The 23,065-nt window shown below is 31.4% G+C and overlaps 1 protein-coding gene across 3 annotated transcripts in view; it reads right to left on the reverse strand.

Annotated features, from left to right (window-relative positions):
* Positions 1-23,065, reverse strand: part of LOC107439710 (uncharacterized) — a 42,112-nt gene that overhangs the window by 5,222 nt on the left and 13,825 nt on the right. The window contains exon 1 of one of the 3 annotated variants that reach the window (XM_087157884.1): positions 19,166-19,269. The exons of 1 other annotated variant lie outside the window; for it this stretch is intronic. The gene's annotated coding sequence lies outside the window, so the exon portion shown is untranslated. Of the gene's footprint in view, positions 1-19,165; positions 19,270-23,065 lie in introns of those variants that run through there. One more of the 3 variants, XM_087157886.1, reaches the window with a different exon arrangement.

Genomic DNA, 23,065 nt, shown 5'->3' on the forward strand with positions numbered 1-23,065 from the left:
AATATTTGTTGAAATAAAAATTGAATAAATCGTATTTAAAAATAAACTAAATCTCTCATTTAAAAACATGTATTTTTTAAAATTTTATAGATATATAAATTTTTAAAGTAAAATAAAGTTTTGATATATTGCCACACTAAATTTCGTTTTTGGCTATTTATATTGAAACTCGTTTAAAAAATGTGAAATTATAAAAACTATTAATGCAGTGCTGTCACCAACAAGTTTAGCCTTCATTGCAGCAAATTCAACTGACATCATTTCTTATGTTAAAAAAGTATTACTGCAGCGCTGTCGTCAACAAGTTTAGCCTTCATTGCAGCAAATTCAAGTATTCAACTGACATCATTTCTTATGTTAAAAAAATATTACTGCAGCGCTGTCACCAACAAATTTAGCCTTCATTGTAGCAAATTCAACTGACATCATTTCTTATGCTACACATAACTTGCTTAAATTTTTTTTCTATAAACGAATCTTACAACATTTATTTGCGTGCTGGTGAATCTTATCTTTGCAAAAGACCTTATATTCTGTTACAGAATCTTTTAGTTTTCTTCCCAAAAGCAACAAAATAGTATTTATATCAACAAAATAGAATTTTACACATAATTTTTCTTTCACAAATGGCTTAGTAGATGGGATTTAAGAAAAAAAAACAGTACTACGTAGCAAACAAAGGTACAAACTTATTTTTCGTTAGTAAAGAACAATTTTAGAGGCTCACTCAGTTAGTTTGAGTAGTTAAAAATAAAACCATACCTTGAAACATTTAATTCTAAATAATTTATTGAATTGTCAGTATTTGGTGTGGCTTTTAAATTCGTGGTTCAACAACTAACTATACTAGGATTGGTTCTTCAAGATGTTTATAAATTATGCATCTAATCTAAGTGAATAACTTCAGGTTTTACACTATTGTGATTTTATTATTTCCTTAATAGAAACTCAAGCTGAAATAATGCCAAATAAATTCACGCCAAAATAATGAGCAAGAATTTTAAAGATGCACTATTTCCTAAAGAGGTATTTTTTCCTCGAAGTTGATTTTCCTATAAGTTTTTCTACGCCATTGTAAAAAACTCACTTTGATTGTCTGTGGCACCCTTCCAGAAATTGGCCACTCTCTGGTTGAGTAAGAAATACTTTTAGGATAGGCAGGGATAGCCTGGTCGGTAGGGCGCTGGGCCCATGGTCGAGAGCTCGTGGGTTCGAACCCCGCCGGTCGATGACTGATTTTAGTTGGTGACTGATGCATGCTAAAATTCTGACGAGTCGTAAAGTCCTCCATGTTCCCATAACAAATCAGTACCTCTGGGGGTACTGGATTGGAGATCGATTGTTCTCTGATTCAGGTCAAAATTACGATCCGTGGATGAATGAATGGATGTATGAATGGGTCTGCCTTATAAATGGGTGTTTCGGAGGATGTGGCAGAAGTCGAATTCTTGGCCATAGATGGCGCCACTGAAAAACAAGAATCGCACACTCTGCCTCAAATTTGCTCGGTTTCATCAAGCAGGCTTGCCCGTGTGGCAAGTGGCATTAGAACCAACCAACCAACCTTATTTTTACGATACTCTGTTTGAAAGTTCTATTGGTTGCAAATAAAATTTATTTCAAACGTTCTTGGAGCTAATTTTATGAATTGTGATAAATGGAATCTTAAGAATTTTGTCGAAGTGTGTAAAGATGGTTTCATTACTAGTACCATTCTTCTTCTTTTTTTTCATTTTCTCATTAAGTTGTAACATTCCTGTGTTAAAAACCCAAAGTGCCAGTTTTTAACACGGTTGCCGCACTTCGGCTATCACATAATAGACTATGAAAGAGTTTTAGCATGTTTGGCCTGATTAATTTCATTTGGTTACGAGTGAAATTTACTTCAAACCTTGTTTAAATTAATTACAAAATAATAAGTAAGGAAATCTAGCTCTGTTGTACAAATATTAAAAGCAACTTTGAGTACCTCAGCTAAAGTAATGGTTATCCCAACTGTGTCATTTCTTAAAAACTAATTATTTTTTACAAAAAGGTAACATGACACTAAAGAAAATAATATTTTAGATTCAATTAAAAAATTATATTACTTTGCTGATTACGTTAGCGCTTATTGTAAAAAAAGGCAACATTTTTCTAAATAATAAAATGTTCCGTTTAATAAATCAATGATTTGGCGAATTCAATTCTATCTTTCATACTACAGTCAAATTTTAAGTTTTGGGATTAAACTTGATTTTAATATGTCTTGCTTTATCTAATAATTTCTTTCAGTGGGATTTTCTATTCCTTTCCTGTTTATAAATTGACTAACATTACCGATTTGGCAAAGGTGTACTATAGCAGTAGTGCCGATAAACTTGCCAAAATAATACCAGTCAATAAATTGTCAAAATTTTATCATCATTTATATACTTCTTCACAGACATTTTTTATTTTATTTATGAAAGACATTTGAATTATAATTAAATATTAATTATTTAAATAAGGTTAAAAAATGTATGATATAAAATGCTATTTTAAATTACGAACCAACGTAAAGTAAAAAAAAAAAGTATAAACTTTTTTGAAATGTTAAGAATCAATTTTATGAAAATACAAAATCAAAATTTTTTTTTTAATGTTTTCATGTCTCTAAAAACATTTTATTAATTGATTAAGTACTGTAGCGGACCTGAGAATTTTCATTGGACTATCCTTTAAGTTCAAAACTGTATCAAAATGAATATTGAAAAGTATTTTAAAATCTAAACGACAATTATCATTTACAAAATCAAAACTTTTCTCTTATATTTTTTTAAATATTCCGGAGAAACATTTATGCTGTTCACAAGTTTTAGATAATCCTTAACTGCTCTAGTCAGGTATCCAAATATATTTAAAACTACAAAAATATGAAAAATAGGATTTTGATACATACGATTAGGTCTAGGATATTTCTCCCGTTCCTTTTCCCAATTATTCAAGAGAGCAAATATGTAATATTCACTCATAATTTCAATAAGCGCCTTTTTGAATTTTTACTCAAAAAGTAAGTAGTTCACTTGAGAAATCTCAAACAAGAATGAGAAATTAATTTTTTTAATACCTTTGTTAATGGATTTAAAAGATGTCAACAATGCTTTAAAAGCATACTCATTGTTCAAACAATGGCATAAATACAGTTTTTCATGTGCTTCTGTAACAGTGTATTAAACATAAGTATTGTTGTAAATAATTTTAGATGTATATTAAATTCTATAGTACAAAAAACAATAATAATGGTTGAAAGATTTCAAAGTATAATTAAACTATTTTATTTTTTACACGATACGTTTCATTTTAAATACGGCAGTGACGTCCTTGAAAGCATAGACAGCGAAATATATAATGGTAACCAGAAATGGGATTTCATCAAAACTAAACGATAATTTTCACCAAATCGATGTGGCCCCCTATTCTACACAACTAGAGCCGATATTATTAATCTTCTTACGATTAAGGGCATAATTCTTAAGATTTAGCATGTGTTAAACGTCAGAGGTCCTTTTAAGGGAATGTGGATCTGTTGACGTCTTGTTCTGAATTTTATTTTATTCCATAAAAGGACAAGATATTTCATCTTTAAAAATAGACTATTCAAGTCCTACCGAAGTACATTTAAACACTTGCTAATTGAAAATAAGCTACTTAATCTTTTTCGTCAAAATTATGCACAGAAGTAAAGAATTTCAGAAATAAATTATTTAACTACTAAATTGTTGGCAACAACGTTTAAAAATGATAAAAAATATAATGTCCGAGAATGATTTAATTGTAAAAGAATATAAATGTTGAAGATATATTGCAAGATGTTAGTAACTCCCCCCCCCAAGTCATAATTTTTGATATTTTTCCATTGAAGGACCAACATAATCTTGATGCTAATCATCTATAATTCCAACGTGAACCATTATATTTTTTGATGGTAACCAACATAAGTAACCATCACCCCCAAGTAGGAATTCGGACTGATTTATGATGGCCCAACATAAGAATAGAAATTTATTTTGATTGTTGTTAAAAAGGACAAAAAATATAATGTCCGAGAATGATGTAATTGTAAAAGACCATAAATGTTGAGGATATATTGCAAGATGTAAATAACTCCCCCCCCCCAAGTCATAATTTTTGATATTTTTCCTTTGAAGGACCATCATAATTTTGATGTTAACCATCTATAATTCCAACGTGAGCCATTATATTTTTTGATTGTAACCAACATAAGTAACCATCACCCCCAAGTAGGAATTCGGACTGATTTATGATGGCCCAACATAAGAATAGAAATTTATTTTGATTGTTGTTAAAAAGGACAAAAAATATAATGTCCGAGAATGATGTAATTGTAAAAGACCATAAATGTTGAGGATATATTGCAAGATGTAAATAACTCCCCCCCCTCAAGTCATAATTTTTGATATTTTTCCTTTGAAGGACCATCATAATTTTGATGTTAACCATCTATAATTCCAACGTGAACCATTATATTTTTTGATTGTAACCAACATAAGTAACCATCACCCCCAAGTAGGAATTCGGACTGATTTATGATGGCCCAACATAAGAATAGAAATTTATTTTGATTGTTGTTAAAAAGGACAAAAAATATAATGTCCGAGAATGATGTAATTGTAAAAGACCATAAATGTTGAGGATATATTGCAAGATGTAAATAACTCCCCCCCCCCAAGTCATAATTTTTGATATTTTTCCTTTGAAGGACCATCATAATTTTGATGTTAACCATCTATAATTCCAACGTGAACCATTATATTTTTTGATTGTAACCAACATAAGTAACCATCACCCCCAAGTAGGAATTCGGACTGATTTATGATGGCCCAACATAAGAATAGAAATTTATTTTGATTGTTGTTAAAAAGGACAAAAAATATAATGTCCGAGAATGATGTAATTGTAAAAGACCATAAATGTTGAGGATATATTGCAAGATGTAAATAACTCTCCCCCCCCCCCAAGTTATAATTTTTGATATTTTTCCTTTGAAGGACCAACATAATCTTGATGCTAACCATCTATAATTCCAACGTGAACCATTATATTTTTTGATTGTAACCAACATATGTAATCATCACCCCCAAGTAGGAATTCGGACTGATTTATGATGGCCCAACATAAGAATAGAAATTTATTTTGATTGTTGTTAAAAAGGACAAAAAATATAATGTCCGAGAATGATGTAATTGTAAAAGACCATAAATGTTGAGGATATATTGCAAGATGTAAATAACTCTCCCCCCCCCAAGTCATAATTTTTGATATTTTTCCTTTGAAGGACCAACATAATCTTGATGCTAATCATCTATAATTCCAACGTGAACCATTATATTTTTTGATGGTAACCAACACAAGTAACCATCACCCCCAAGTAGTAATGCGCACTGATTGATGATGGTCCAACATATGAATAGAAATTTGTTCTGATTGTTTGTTCACGTCGAACCATCAGAAATTTCCACCAAATTTTATAAAAGAAGCATAAAAACATGGTTTTGATGGTACATTCCTGCTGAAACAACAGGACTGTCCATTAAACCCTCATCGAAATGTATTATTGTACCATTATGAACCATCGCGAAATTCTATAGTATACTAGAAACCAAATGTTGTCAGGATAAAAATTTAACCCTACGTTACTAATTTAACACATAACTTACTGCTAAAGAAATGTAGAAAAACAGGAAATCAGGCATAACTTTAAAAAAAAATTTTTTTTTTAAATAGTTTTTCTGACTCTTTGTTGTCAGCTAAGCTCAAAGTTTATATTTCTTGATAACAGTTTTCATCAATAAATACTGTTCCTCCATACAGCTTTATTTAAAATTTTAAACTTTCTCATACTTTTTAAAAATTTAAATATTCAAAAACATGACACATGAAAATATGAAAATACAAGTTGACATTTTATTATTCTAAGGAAAAGTTTCAATCTGAAGCTAAGCTTTGACTTCAGTATTGCTTATTTTGTTAGAAAACAAAATAAAAATAAAAATAATGCTGTGGTCTTTATTCTGAAGTTTAATAACTTCAGTGTTTTTCGGGGTATTTTTGCTGGATAAGGGGTGGCATTCCCCAGTAGGAGGAAAACAGTCCCAAATCTCAACAATGTTATACTGGAAGATCCCAGTTTCAAATAAATACTTATCTTTATAAAAAAAAAATTATTTTTGATTTTCACCACAAACAGATCCTTTTTTTTAGATTTGGGTAAACGCTGAATTTGAAGAAAATTTGAAGGGTCGGATTTTCCAGAAAAAAGGGGACAGCATGTTTCACTGAACCATGTGTATTGTTAGGTCATAATCGGTATTTTTAATTTTACTTTTAACAATGAAAAACCATTAAAGCATTAAATTTAATATAAAATATAATTAATTCTATTAAACCACAATATTATTTAAATTATTACATTTGTGATTCATTCGTGACATAATTTCAGTTTGTCAGGTGGGTGGTACCTTCGCAATTTTGATATATTAACTATTTCTGTATTTTCTTTATTATGAATATTCTTTTTATTTATTTCATAATTAACATCAGAAATCTTTTCAAGAATTATGTATGGATCAGAAAAAGTTGGGGTAAGTTTCCTAGCATTGGGGTACTTAAATCTTCATACATTACAGTATCATTAGGAGAAAATTCGATATGAGTGAATCTTACATCATGATAAATTTTATTTTTTTCGTGATATTGCTTTGTTCTTTCAACAGTCTAACATCTAACTTCTTCTATTGGTGGATAAATTTCTTCTGATAAAAGTTGATTAAATGGGACAAACAAGCTGGTGGAAATTTAGTTACCGAATGTGTAGTTAAATTATATTCTTCAGTTACATCTTATAATAATTTAGGTCAAGGAATTTTTTTAGAAGAATCATTAGTTTTACATTTCAAACATGTTACAATGGTTTGTCCCAAACGCTCAACTTTTCCATTAGTTTCGGGTCTATGGCATGCATTTAGAGGCTTTTAATTTTAAATTTTCAAATCTACATGTTTCAAAAATTTCTTTAAGATGATTTAAATGTTCGGCAAAGCTATTGGAATAAATAAATATATCAACAAAATAATTAGCTGTAAATGAAACTTTATGTTTAGTAAGTATTCTGCGTATCGTTCTTTGATAAATACTAGGGGCGTTCTTCAATCTTCCATTCATATAACCCACTGATGGTGACAATAGCAAGTTTTTCAGTGTCATCAGGTTTAATTTGAATTTGCCAGAAACCACTTACCATATCAAACCAACTGAAATAAACACTATTGCCTAATTTATCTGTGAAAGTTTGTATGAGAGGTAATGGCTCTGCATCCGATTTAGTAATTTGACTTAATTTTCCAAAGTCTATACACAATCTACTTCTTTTTATTTTCATCTTTTTTGTAAGCTAAAGTTACTGAAGCCGAATAGGGGGAAGAGCTTTCTTTAATTACATTATGCCTTAATAATTCACCAACTTATTTATTTATTTCCTCTTGTTGTTTTGGGGAAGTTTTGTATGCTCGTAAGGACAATGGTAAGTCTGATGTTAATCTTACCTTTCGAAGTTCAATTCTTATTGTCCCTATATCATATTTATCTTTAACAAAAATATCTGAAAAATTGTCTAAAATTTCCTGAAGTTGGGGCATTTTTTCATTTTCTTGAACCTGCATAATTACGTCAGCATGATTTTGACAATGTTGTATACCATTATCACATTTAGTCTCAAGACTATTTGAAAATTCAAGATTATTTTCAGTTTTGCTATTTAAATCTTTACTTTTAAGTCTATTTTTTTTTGTTTTATTTTTCTTTTAATTCACTTTGTTGACATTTTTAGTTTTGTTTATTCTCAATTCCAAAATTTTCTTTTCTTTAACAGTTTCGTCATTTTGCTTATTATTATTTAATTTAACATTCTTTCCTTTATTTTCAAATTTTTTATTTTTATTTTTAACTTCTATTTTTTATTTTAGCTAACTATTTTTATTTTCATTATTGGTATTTTTGTTGCAATCTTTAACCTGGATTTCAGGAGAAATGCGCAAAGACAAGTTGTTTTTGCAATCAGAAAAAGTGATCAGTTTTCTCCGATTTTGCATTATAACCCGTTTAACACAATCAATCACCAATTGAAACCCATTTACTTTACTTTACTTACTTTATTTACAAAAATTGGGCACCTGGGCCACTAAGCGGCCCCTATCCCATACATCTAGAAATTTACAGAAAATTTATAGTAATAACATTTTGAATTTAGCAGTCGATGTGGTAGCTAATAGAAAAACAAGCACTTTGCTTGAGTAAATATAACATTTGAATATCTGATTCATCGAATCTAAGTTGACATATATAAATATAAACATAATTTGACATATATATACATAAGTTGACATAAATAAATATTAACATAAATTGATACATATATCACTAATTAAATTTCTATATTTTAACTAGCACATATTTAATTATGACATACATTGAAGTTCATTCGAATGCATTGTGGTAGCCATAAAAAAAATCAAGTCGTTTGCTTGTGAAATAATAAAACAATGAAAAAATTTAATATGACAAATTGACGTTTTTACTTAACACTAGAAATATTGATTGTAGACTTAAATTAAAAATAAAGATAAAACATGATTTGATATGTACAGTAATAGATTTTTGAAAAATGAAAGGAAAAATGTGTGGAAAACTTTAAATTGCAACTATGAATAATTAAATCAGTTTCCTCCTTCCTTAACCATTTTAGCATAGTTAAATCATTTTCCTTTTTGATTTATCAGAAGTGAAAGTATTAGAGTCTGATAAAAGTTTTTTGTAATTATTTTATATTTCTAACAATAATCAACTGCGACATTGAATTCGCTTAAAAGCAATATTATTCAAATAATATTGTTTTTAATTAATATTGCTTAAAATTGTTATAATTTCAAACATGTCTATTTTTGATGCTTTTTAATAGCTAAAGCCAAGATGTTTACGCACATTAAATAATGTTTCTATTTTGAATCTTATAAAAATAAATCGAATAAAAAATACAGAAAACTTTATTTTATAAAGTGTGCTAATTCGGGAAAGGAAGCTCATTACCGGCACAAAATGAAACAGGAGAATAATTATAGTTCTTCAGAAACAAAGATGTCTGCAAAGAAGTTATAAAGTGAATGGTTTTAACTTAAAATAAAAAAATGCATTATTAAAGCAAACGTCTCAGGAACGTTAGCTTGTAATCTTTTCTTCCTCAGAATATGAGAGTTCTCGAGAATCATATATACATTCTCCTGGTACTTCGACTACAAGCGAATATACCGGTTGTGTTTTAAGAAAGAGCCATTCCTTCCTACAAACTTTCCCCTTTGGCGATCATCATTTGGCATATACTGGGGCGAAAAAGAGTGCCAATCTAGTAGGTAATAAAACCTAGACTTGGTTGAGAGTATGGTGATTGATCATCCCCACGCTCATAAAAAGGGGGAAGCAGAGACATTCGGTGAAACACCCCTGACACGTAAAATTCTACTGATCTACCTATATTTCCAATTTTCAAATTCAAAGTGCAAGATTGGTTAAGTTGCAAATTACCTTTTGTTTATTTTACATTAACTAAGTTTTATCTTTCTTTTTGGACAGTTAGTTTTTCAAAAAGTTTAGTTTGGATAAAATTTAAAGTACTGCTTGCGTCAATATTTCACAAGATAAATTTATTTGTCACAATCGGGTATTTGTCAATTTTATTGGTTTCATTTTTATTTTGTATGCATCCGGATACTAATAGTTTTCAATATTGTGGTTGGTCACTTCCGTTTTTAGGGTGGGTTTGATTCTCAGCCGTAAAAATATTAGGTTTGTTTATACAATCGTGGCCCCAATGATAAGCATTATTTATTCCAAGCTTATCACAGTATTTACATGGCTTAGGAAGCAACTCCTGGGAAGCCTGGGCGAAATGACTTGTTTGTTGCTTATTTTTATGAAATCTGTCACATTCTTTTTGAACTCTAGGTCTAAATTGGGATTGTTGGTTAAAAAACTCTTACTTAGCCTGGAAAAATTTTGATTTTGTCGAGGATTATAATGATTTGAACTAACTGAGTTATTAATGAATGGCCGCCTTGGTGTCCAGCCTTGATATTGTTGTCTATACCCAATAAATTTGGATTCTGACAATTTTTGTCTAGTTTCAATTTGGGGTAAGACCGCATCGTGAATTATTTTCGAAACAATTGTGAGTCATTCAATGGGGGTTTTGGGTTCTTTTAAAACCAAAAGTGTTTTGATTTGTGTGGGCAAACATATGGATAGATCCTCAATTATATGATCATTACTTAAATTTTTTTCCGACCTAACTCTACCTTTTCAGTAAAATCTGAATTTAGGTCTTTAGCTTGGCCAGAAAATTTTAAAATTTTAAAATCATTAAAGGCAAAAGGGGGTGAAAAATAATGCTCATGAAAAATTTCAACTATTTCCTGATAAGAATTACAATTTAAGCAGTTATTATTAATATTATATTAATATTAATTTTTTTCCGACCTAACTCTACCTTTTCAGTAAAATCTGAATTTAGGTCTTTAGCTTGGCCAGAAAATTTTAAAATTTTAAAATCATTAAAGGCAAAAGGGGGTGAAAAATAATGCTCATGAAAAATTTCAACTATTTCCTGATAAGAATTACAATTTAAGCAGTTATTAATATATAATTTCAAAGTTGAACCTTTAATGAATTTTTGAAAATTTTTAAATTTCCATTCGTCATTTAATTTAGCACCTATAGTTTGTTTTTCGAAAAGTTTGAGCCAGGCTGTGAATTGAACACCAATCTCGGGCTTGTCGCATGCTTTTAAAAATATTTCAGTTTGACTTATAATTAATTATACATGACGTTTAAACTGATAAGCTGTGTAAGATTTCTCTAATCTGAGCGTAGCCATAAGAGTGACTCACTCATAAGAGTAGCAAGATTTTATAAATCTACTGCATCCTTTTAAAAATATTTCGGTTTTAATTGTACATAAAGGTTAAACTGATAAGCTGTGTAAGATTTCTGTAATCTCTGAGCGTAGAAATAAGAGTAACTCACTCATAAGAGTAGCATGATTTTATAAATCTACCGCATCCTTGTCGCATGCTTTTAAAAATATTTCGGTTTTAATTATACATAAAGGTTAAACTTATAAGCTGTAAAAGATTTCTGTAATCTGAGGGTAGCCATAAGAGTAACTCACCCATAAGAGTAGCACGATTTTATAAATCCACTGCATCCTTTTAAAAATATTTCGGTTTTAATTGTACATAAAGGTTAAACTGATAAGCTGTGTAAGATTTCTGTAATCTGAGCGTAGCCATAAGAGTAACTCACTCATAAGTGTAGCATGATTTTATAAATCTACCGCATCCTTGTCGCATGCTTTTAAAAATATTTCGGTTTTAATTATACATAAAGGTTAAACTGATAAGCTGTAAAAGATTTCTGTAATCTGAGGGTAGCCATAAGAGTAACTCACCCATAAGAGTAGCACGATTTTATAAATCCACTGCATCCTTTTAAAAATATTTCGGTTTTAATTGTACATAAAGGTTAAACTGATAAGCTGTGTAAGATTTCTGTAATCTGAGCGTAGCCATAAGAGTAACTCACTCATAAGTGTAGCATGATTTTATAAATCTACCGCATCCTTGTCGCATGCTTTTAAAAATATTTCGGTTTTAATTATACATAAAGGTTAAACTGATAAGCTGTAAAAGATTTCTGTAATCTGAGGGTAGCCATAAGAGTAACTCACCCATAAGAGTAGCACGATTTTATAAATCCACTGCATCCTTTTAAAAATATTTCGGTTTTAATTGTACATAAAGGTTAAACTGATAAGCTGTGTAAGATTTCTGTAATCTGAGAGTAGCCATAAGAGTAGCTCACTGGGCTCTTGGCTTAAAACCTTGCTATAAAAATGATTAAACTTAGAAAATACAAGTGAACAGGAATTAATTTGCAGTATGTAAAAATAAGTGGGTTTTCAATGTGAAAATTTAGGCTGTGCAGAATAGAAAAAAATGAGTCACTTGCAATATTCAAATTTATAGTATGCTGTACGCAAATAATTTATAGCAAATTTTCAATGTCTAGGGAATTTGAACTACTGTTTTAATAAAAAAACATATTTTAATTAAAAAATAATGTTGTAATATGCATGCATCAAAAGACTACTGTTCATATATATTTTTTGGAAACAAACATGCAATAGGTAGCAGATGCAGTATTTCCGTGTATTATTACAGTCATTTTTTCTCCTGATAAAAATAAACCGTATGACAACGCCCCTCTTTTGTACCCAAATATGGGTAAACAGGAAGTGCAAGAAATTATGTAAATGCGTCACCCCATCACGTGAATTGTCTTAATTTCCATCAGCTGTTGAGCACAAAAATGAGTAAGAGACAGAAGGAAATTTTAGTTTTTTTACGCAATAAGTCTCGTCTACCTAAAATCAAATCAAACAGCGGAAAAAAAGCATCTCATTAACTATTGCATAACATTTAATATCAGATTCCATTCTGTAAAACCCGAATTTATTGAAACTAAAATTATTATTCGAAGGTCATAAAATGTTTTTTTTAAACAATTAATTCATATACGAAGTTTAATTTGAAGTTGATTGAATACTTAATACTTTTAATCATCATCATCATCCTTGATGGCAGGACAGCCCGGGGTGGGACTTCTTTAGAAAATTCTGTCCAGGCTCTTTTGTTCATTCTATGCAATCTTGTTACTGAAATATATTTTATTTTATAACTGTCGTTGAACAGCCGACCAAATTTTGGGTTTACGACTACTAATGTTCAACTCCGTAGCCATGTAATTTTGAACCCAACCCGGAAGACAAGGAAACCCCTAGATCAGTACCTCAAGAGGTATGATTTGTTATGTGAACATGGAGGACTTTGTGACTCGACAGATTTAACGTGCATCAGTCACCATTTACTACACGGGGAGTCTTCGGCTGACGGGGATCGAACTCACCTCTCTTGGACATGGGCCCATTGCCCTACCAACCAGGCTATATTTTATTTTATAACCGTCGTTGGGCAGCTGACCCAATTTCATGGGTTTACTACTACCAATGTTCAACTCCGTAGTTTTGTAATTTTGAACCCAATCGAGAAGACAAGAGAACTCCTGGATCGAGTATTGGGAGAAATTTGCCATAGTGAGAACTTTTCTTGAGCTAACCCACATTTGCGTTACATGGAGAGGAAGACCACGTGAACCTCCCACGTTTAGCCTGACTGGTAGGGGACTCTAACCCATGATCCGTCTACCACTGAGGATATTTCACGTCAGCACTGTGGTCTGTGCAAGCCGGATGCGGAATTCGCATCGACTGGGATTCGAACCCCGCTCGCCTCATTGGAAGGCGAACGCTCTATCCCCTGAGCCATTGCGGCTATACTGAAATAAGTAATACTAATACTATATATATATCAATACTAAGAAAAGTTCAAACCGTGGTGGCTCAGGGGATAGAGCGCTCGTTCGCTTTCCAATGAGGTGAGCCGGGTTCGAATCCCAGTATCGACTGGTCGATAAAAATTCCTCACCCGGCTCGCAATGACTACATTACTGCCGTAAAATATTCTCAGTGGTAAACGGATTATGGGTTAGAGTCCCTTTGCTATCAGGCTAACAGTGGGAGGTTTCCGTGTATTTTCTTTCCATGTAATCCAAATGTCTGTTGGATCCATTCAAAAGTCCTCGTAGGTAAATTTCCTTCTATGCTTAATCCAGGACTTCCCTAGTCCTCTGGATTGGGTTCAAAATTACAAGTCTGCAGAGTTCAATGTAAACTCAAAATGTGGGTCGGTTCTTCAACATACAAAAAAGTAAGGAAACACCGCTTTGTGCTGTCCGTTATGTGGCTACACTTGTTCATCTTAGTAATTTTTAATAAACATCCTGCTTGCTAAAAAGGATGTTTGCAACGAATTTATAAGTCAATCTCGTGAATGTTCCAATTAAAGTTTAGAAAAAAGAGTTATTATTTTCCCATGGTTACATTATGTTACACTCAGAGCCATCTGGTGAGAATTTTGTGATAAGAACATCTTTCAAATTATGACTTTTCATGTTTTTAATGAAATTATATAATACTAGGAGGCTTCGCCCCCTGCTCGCTGGCGCTCACCAACCCCCGGAACTGCTTTCGCAGTTCATTTCGGATTGCTTCGCAATCCAATGCTCGCTTTGCTCGCTCATTGTATACGTTCTTAACGTCTAGTTTTTGTATACTTTTTTGAATACTGAAGTTCACTGTAGAAAATTCTAAACCTGTACATTTCAATATTAATTTGAAATTGCAAGCAGTTCACATATTTTTCTTAATCACACTATTCTAAATTTCAGTTGTTGAGAAAAGTAACTGTTGTAAGTTTTGTTTTAAAGTCTTTCCCCCCAGAGGGCTAAAGCCATGTGTTGTAAAACAATATGAAATAGTAGTCTGTCACTGAACGCCGGATGTAAAGCATCGGCTTCGATGAAGATAATTTTGTATTTTTAATTGTCTGAAGGGCGCCACCTTAATTATATGGAATTCGTAAAATAAATGTATATATTTTCGATTGTTGATGAAGCCCACCATTTTGTGTTTTCATCAGTGTTCAGAAGCAGAACAACTATAAGTTTTTTATTTTATCACAAAAAAATAAAATGTATAAAAAACAAAGAAAAGAGTAAGAAAATGAGTTTAGTCTTAGAAAAAGTTAAAATTATAATATAGTATTTGTCAGTTAAAATAAAACTTTTTGTTTAAGTCATTGCTAACAATTCAAATTTCTCCGAGGCAATTCTAAAGTATAAATTAAGGTAGTATTGTTAAGTTGAAGCACAATATTTTTAGTTTTGATGTCAACAGTACAATTCAATTTTTCACAAAAACGATTGTTTCCATTGTTAAGTTCAATGTCAACAATTAAAATTTTTCCGAGGCAACTCTTAACCTCTAAATATTATTTTTTTTATGTACACATTTCTAAATGTCAGTATTTAACCACAAAACAACTTTAAGTCCTCAAATTTAGCATGAAGTTGTAAAATGTAATGAAAGAGGGTCATAGCAATAATGAAAGTAGAAGTAAAGTTAGTACTGTAAAATTAAAACAATATTTTTAATCAATGAGCCAAGTTCTTCAAGAAGCAGTTGTAGAAGTAGGTTGTTTATTTAAAACTTTTTATAGAATTTATTTAAGAACACAATTGTTAATTTGGGCATTTGGAGATACAACACTTTTAGAATTGAAGGATTTGTTTCGTCAAGCGCTCAGGTATCATAATTTTGATCTAGTTGCGCTTCTATGTCATTTTGATTTATGTTGCTAAGTTAACTTTCAAAAAATTCTATGGCTGGCAACAGCATTTTTATTTTTTAAGTTGTTTATTTTTATTTCTTTTAGAATTCGTTATTTTTTTAGCGAAATGTTTTTTAACCTAACAGAATTCTTTGTCGACTGTTTTCTCTATGAATGAAGAAAATAAAGTAAATATTTAACTGTTGTGAAAAGAATCTTATTTAGTTGTACAAAGTACTTCAGCCAAAATTTGGGGGCCACGTAAGAGAATTATATATATTAGATCAGAAACACATCATTAAAAGGCAGAATGCTTTGGTGCTTTCAAAACAAAGCAAACGGTGCCACCGGCGGAAAAGAAATACAGCCAAAATTTGGGAGCCACGTAAGAGAATTATATATAATAGATTAATATATGACAGTATTGTTATAAACAACGATCAATCAACAACAGGGGCTCAATATTTTGATAAGTTAAAAATATTAGCAAAAAGAATTTCACTTGATACAATTTTTTTAAAAAAATAACTTGTTGAAAAAGTTGTTGCTGTTGTTGCTTTCCCTTTTCTGGCCTGACGAAGTCAGACCAGATCTATGAACCCGTTGACCTGAAGAAAATCAAACACCAAAAGAGGAGTAAATGTCTTCCCAGAGAAGACAGTTCAGGGATGAGATCGGCGGAAGCCCGGTGTAGAATGGCATTTAGGGCAGAGGTTTTAGTTCCCTCAGAAAATAGTAAACCTTTAAGAATGGCCGGTAGCTAGGCGGGAGATGGTGGTGCAGACTCTCCTTTCAAAGGGAAGGGTCAAAGAAGCTCCAGGCTTATTTCCCTTGTACCAATGGTGGGTGGGGGGAATCAATCAGTCTCTGAGAAGCTGGGATTTCTTCATGTTGAAAAAGTAATACTTGTCTATTATTATTATAACACAAGTTTAATAATCAAAATTTAAAGCAACTGCATTAGAGTCCAATTTATTTTGAAAGAAGTGGAGAACTTAAAATTAATCTTTATTAAATCTAATTTCATTTTACTTCCGGGCTATTCTTTTCCATTGAGTTTCTTCGCCATCTTGAAATCACTGACAAAGGAAACTAGGGAAGTGTGACTCGCCAATTTTGAAATACACTAGTGGGATGTATGCCTTATGAGGAATAATTTTAGGGTGAAACATTCGTTTCGGCCCATAGAAGGTCCTGTGAGAGATAAAAAATAGTTCAATGTATAGAAAAATCGGTATTTCATTACTTCAATACAGACTATTAGTTATTGTAATTGTCTCATACTCCAATTAATTTTGTGGTACTTTCACGTACTATATAATGCATATTTATTGTCGAAATTGATTTCGAAAATTTTATATATCTGTAGTTTTTCAGAAAAACCTGTTAGGTTAATTTAGAAAAAAAAAATTTACATCAAATTTTTTTAATTTTTTTTCAAAAAACTTTCCAAATTAGTTGGAGTATGTAATTGCAAATCAATTAATATTAATTTACAATTAAATAATAATTTACAATTAAATAATAACTAATTAACAATTAATTAATAATTAATTTTCTGATTGATTTATTAATTAGCAAATTAATTAATTATCCAATTAATTACAAATCAATTGGAGTATGAGACAATTACAATAACTAATAGTCTGCATTGAAGTAATAAAATACCGATTTTTCTATATATTGAATTATTTTTTACCTCTCACAGGACTTTCTATGGGCCGAAACGAATGTTAATTAATTTATTAATTAGTAAATTAATTAATTATCCAATTAATTACAAATTAATTGGAGTATGAGACAATTACAATAACTAATAGTCTGCATTGAAGTAATAAAATACCGATTTTTCTATATATTGAATTATTTTTTATCTCTCACAGGACCTTCTATGGGCCGAAACGAATGTTGCCCCCTAAAATTATCCCTCATAAGACATACATCCCACTAGTTTATTTCAAAATTGGAGAGTCACACTTCCCTAGTTTCCCTTGTGAGAGCAAAAGAAACTGTACTACTATGACAAATAATCTTTCTTACCATTTTTTTTTTAAAATGCCGAAGTGAGTGTGACGAAGTATGAGTATAAGAAGAACGAGTACGGAAAAAATACCGAAAAAGCTATTTAAATAGGCGTGTGAAAAGTAAATTTGTTGACTAAGTTTTACGTTTGATAATTGTAGTATTTCTTCCTGTGGATGGTGCTTTCTACACTAGGGTGCGCTGTAAGCTCTTGACTGCCTATACTTAAGGATTTCGATTTCCGCTGTATTTTGAAACCGTTTGGCTCACAATGTCATCATTGTGTTTTGAGATTCTCTTGAGTAGCATTTCTTGTATACGAGTATTTGTTACCTGATTTATTATTTGTGTTCAAAAAAAAAGAAAAGAAAAAAGAATAGTTGTAAAAATAGTCATTTGAAAACCTGCCATTTCAAGACTTAAGAATCATCATTTGAAAAAACGAATCGTTATAAAACAGTTCTTACTTTGTCAACAATATACCAACTTGGAAATTTGTTGTTGTTGTTTCTAATGCTACTTTACATACTAGCAAGCCTGCTTGGTGACACCGAGCAAATTAACGGTAGAGTGTGAGTTTCTTGTTTTTCAGTGGCGCCATCTATGACCAAGAATTCGACTTCTGCCACACCACACGTCGCACCCGTTTATAGGGCGGATCCATTCATACACCCATTCATTCATTCCCAGATCGTAATTTTGACCTGAATCAGAGAACGATCGATATCCAATCCAGTACCCCCAGAGGTATTGATTTGTTATGGGAACATGGAGAACTTTTGCGACTCGACAGATTTAACGTGCATCGCTCACTGTATTATACACTCACTTTGCAGTACACTCACTTTACTATTACAGTCACTTTGTTTTCGACCGGCGGGGTTCGATCCCACGAACTCTCGGACATGGGCCCAGCACCCTGCCGACCAGGCTATTCCGGCCCTACTTGGAAATTTAAACTTATATAATAATTTTCAAAATCAATTTAACCTCGCTGCACGAACAATTAGCTAACACTAACGTATAATGTTGCACGGTTTACAATAAGAACAAAAAGTAATAAACAAATAAAAAGAGGTCAAATCAGGACTGTCAAAAAAACGAGTTCTTTCTAAATCTAGCAAACACGTCATCTTTTTTAACAATACATCTATGAATAAGGAAAACAAATTTTAGCTTCTAATTCAACAGAATTACTTGGTATCACTAATATCTTATGAAATACAGCAGAGTAGAGCTCAGAAATTATATAATTTATTTGAAAATATCGCTTTGCAGAATAGGCTGTAGTAAACAACTGTATTCTTTCTAACCGGAAGTAGAGCAGGTCAAGAGTTCGAGATTGTTATTGTTTACATTTATACCATCCATTGTATTTTTCATTCTTTTTTTTTTTTTTTTAAGGAATCGAAAAAGACTAAAACCAAGTTTAGAATGAACCTTTTAACATCGATTGTAAGATCCATTAAGATATATAAAACTGCACCTTTTATATTCAAAAATGCTTCTTACTTTTGAACTGCCTCAGGGAAAAGGAAATTTATAAACGAATGAATAAATAAATAAGTGAATAAATAGTAAAAATAAGTGAATAAATAAATAAAATAAATAAATAAAATAAATAAATAAAATAAATAAATAAAATAAATAAATAAAATAAATAAATAAAATAAATAAATAAATAAAATAAATAAATAAATAAATAAATAAATAAAATGAAATAAATAAAATAAATAAATCAATAAATAAAAAAAAGAAAGAGATAATACCTCACAGGACTGAACAGAAATATCAGGCGCATAAAATAGTGGCATGAATAGTGCATGAAACTATCCATTCGATATTTAGTACACAGGAAATGATTTTTAAATTATTTTACATCGAAAACTGTTTTCTCCCTCTGTAAATGGTCAAGGTTTTGACCAAAGAAAGCTATTTGGGCCAATAATTTTTTTCTCCTCATTTTAACACGTTGTAAGGAAATATTCATGTTCCGAAATAAAGAGAATGTGAGCCATGATGGCTCAGAGACTAGAGTGTTTGCTTTCCAATGATGTGAACCGGGTTCGAATCCCGGCGATGGCTGGTCGATAAGACTTCCCCATCCTGCTTACACCGCCCACTGTGCTGACGTGAAATATCCTCATGCATCATGGATTTGAGTCCCTTTGCCGTTAGGCTAACCGTGAGAGGTTTTCGGGGGTCCTCATCTCTATGTAGCGCAAATGCGGGTTAGTTCCATCAAAAAATTCCTCCCCGAAGGCAAATTTGTCCCATCAAATTTGAATCGTGGTGAAAAAAAATCGTCATATATTCATACACTAATATGGCCTTACTTTTTTTTTTTTTTGGACAAATTTGGATTCTTGACCTTCTAAATATGGGGGTGACAGCAATCTGGAAAATACAGTAATTCAGGCAGAAGAGTGCTCGAAACTTTGGATCCCTTAATATTAATTTTACTTTTAGCGTATTTCACTACATTTTGAGAAATTTTTTAAACAAATCGAAAAAATATTGATAAAATTATTAAATTCCTCATTCCAAAGATGCAAAAAAATTTTTTTAATTATTTTTTCATTAATTTTTATTATAATATAAAAAATTTCAATTGTAAGGTATAAAAATTTCTATATCATTATAAAGAATATAATTTCAAATGGCAAAATACAAATTTTGAAATAAATCGGTCGAATAGTTCTGGAGAAATCAAATTTTGAAAAAGACTTTTTTTAAATTTATTACCCATAATGTTAATTTTATTTTTTCCATATTTTACAATCTCAATAAAGTCGCATTTTTAAGTTTTCATCTCTGAAAAACCAACGGGCCGATTCACTTCAAATTCTGTAATTTGTTATTTGAAGCTAAGTACACTAATGAAAGGAACTAAAAAGAGGAATGTCTATTTATTTATTTTAATAAGAACAAAAAAAGTGACGCATATACGCAAATAAGGTATGAAGTGATAGTTAAGCTCTGCGCGAATACTTCTGCCAAAGAATATAAAAAGAAGTCCGGCTCTTTGAATATTTAACAGTGCTGTATACTGAACCAGAAAACAACTTAATGGACGCTCAACTTACTCAGATATAACAGAGCATCATCTTAACTGTGCGGTATGCTGAATCAGAAAACAACTTAAAGGACGTTCAACTTACTCAGATATAACAGAGCATCATCTTAACTGTGCGGTATGCTGAATCAGAAAACAACTTAAAGGACGTTCAACTTACTCAGATATAACAGAGCATCATCTTAACTGTGCGGTATGCTGAATCAGAAAACAACTTAAAGGACGTTCAACTTACTCAGATATAACAGAGCATCATCTTAACTGTGCGGTATGCTGAATCAGAAAACAACTTAAAGGACGTTCAACTTACTCAGATATAACAGAGCATCATCTTAACTGCACGGTATGCTGAATCAGAAAACAACTTAAAGGACGTTCAACTTACTCAGATATAACAGAGCATCATCTTAACTGCACGGTATGCTGAATCAGAAAACAACTTAAAGGACGTTCAACTTACTCAGATATAACAGAGCATCATCTTAACTGTGCGGTATGCTGAATCAGAAAACAACTTAAAGGACGTTCAACTTACTCAGATATAACAGAGCATCATCTTAACTGTGCGGTATGCTGAATCAGAAAACAACTTAAAGGACGTTCAACTTACTCAGATATAACAGAGCATCATCTTAACTGTGCGGTATGCTGAATCAGAAAACAACTTAAAGGACGTTCAACTTACTCAGATATAACAGAGCATCATCTTAACTGTGCGGTATGCTGAATCAGAAAACAACTTAAAGGACGTTCAACTTACTCAGATATAACAGAGCATCATCTTAACTGTGCGGTATGCTGAATCAGAAAACAACTTAAAGGACGTTCAACTTACTCAGATATAACAGAGCATCATCTTAACTGCACGGTATGCTGAATCAGAAAACAACTTAAAGGACGTTCAACTTACTCAGATATAACAGAGCATCATCTTAACTGCACGGTATGCTGAATCAGAAAACAACTTAAAGGACGTTCAACTTACTCAGATATAACAGAGCATCATCTTAACTGTGCGGTATGCTGAATCAGAAAACAACTTAAAGGACGTTCAACTTACTCAGATATAACAGAGCATCATCTTAACTGTGCGGTATGCTGAATCAGAAAACAACTTAAAGGACGTTCAACTTACTCAGATATAACAGAGCATCATCTTAACTGTGCGGTATGCTGAATCAGAAAACAACTTAAAGGACGTTCAACTTACTCAGATATAACAGAGCATCATCTTAACTGTGCGGTATGCTGAATCAGAAAACAACTTAAAGGACGTTCAACTTACTCAGATATAACAGAGCATCATCTTAACTGTGCGGTATGCTGAATCAGAAAACAACTTAAAGGACGTTCAACTTACTCAGATATAACAGAGCATCATCTTAACTGTGCGATATGCTGAATCAGAAAACAACTTAAAGGACGTTCAACTTACTCAGATATAACAGAGCATCATCTTAACTGTGCGGTATGCTGAATCAGAAAACAACTTAAAGGACGTTCAACTTACTCAGATATAACAGAGCATCATCTTAACTGTGCGGTATGCTGAATCAGAAAACAACTTAAAGGACGGTCAACTTACTCAGATATAACAGAGCATCATCTTAACTGTGCGGTATGCTGAATCAGAAAACAACTTAAAGGACGTTCAACTTACTCAGATATAACAGAATGCCTTTGCTAATGGTTATGATAGAACTCATGCGGATGTTTTCAGGCTCCTGCTAGAGGGCGTACTCAAGCGTTACGATCGCGAATTGAGAAACACTGATGTGGAGTATGATAAATTAACGTTAACTCATATATTTTGTTTAAAAATGTGAGCAACATCCTGTTAGCCATAAAATGGTTCCCCCCCAAAAATAAAAAATAATAAAATAAATATTTCGTTACAAATTATTCGCGATCGCAACGAACTATAGGGGGCGTTGTTGTATGAGACGCTTACCTGCGATTTCTATATGAACCGTCATTCAGTTACTCTGGAGACGTCGTTAATGTAGCGTGTAGCATTGCAACGTTCCTTCTTTAATGTGGCTTATTAAATTTAAAAAAGAAAAATGCTTGATATTCTTTCTTATACAACCGAAAACAAAATGGTATCTCTTTTTATTAGAGAAGGAACATCCAAAACACATCGGAAAAATATTTGTACATTAACAGAAAAAAATATGTATATTCTTATAAGAGTTAAAACCTAATGCCCGAGAAATAGTATTACTAAATTTAATGATATAACATGAAAGGCCCATTTAAACTTTACATTCTATAGTTTTAAGAATCATATTAGTTCAAAAATTAAAATGAACAAAAAGTATACATAAGCCTCATAATTTTATGAAATTTAATTTTGTAAACAACGTTTTTTGACAACAATTTTTATCAAAAAATTTCAAGTTTCAATAAAAATCATTATTTAGAAACTAAGAAACGTAAAATAAAGAATGCTGACGAAACAAAAACAAAAAAAAAAAAGACAATTCTTTTTTGTCGCCATTTTTAGTGCTACGAATATTCGTCTTTGGGATTTGCCAAAAACAAAACAAGATGCAATTTTATTTTTTCAGGAGGGAAATATTTTACCGAAAAA

This window comes from Parasteatoda tepidariorum, chromosome 2 (genome assembly GCF_982258835.1).
Source record: "Parasteatoda tepidariorum strain Cologne lab strain chromosome 2, Ptep-v5.0, whole genome shotgun sequence".
In the NCBI taxonomy this organism is placed as follows: Eukaryota; Metazoa; Arthropoda; class Arachnida; order Araneae; family Theridiidae; genus Parasteatoda; species Parasteatoda tepidariorum.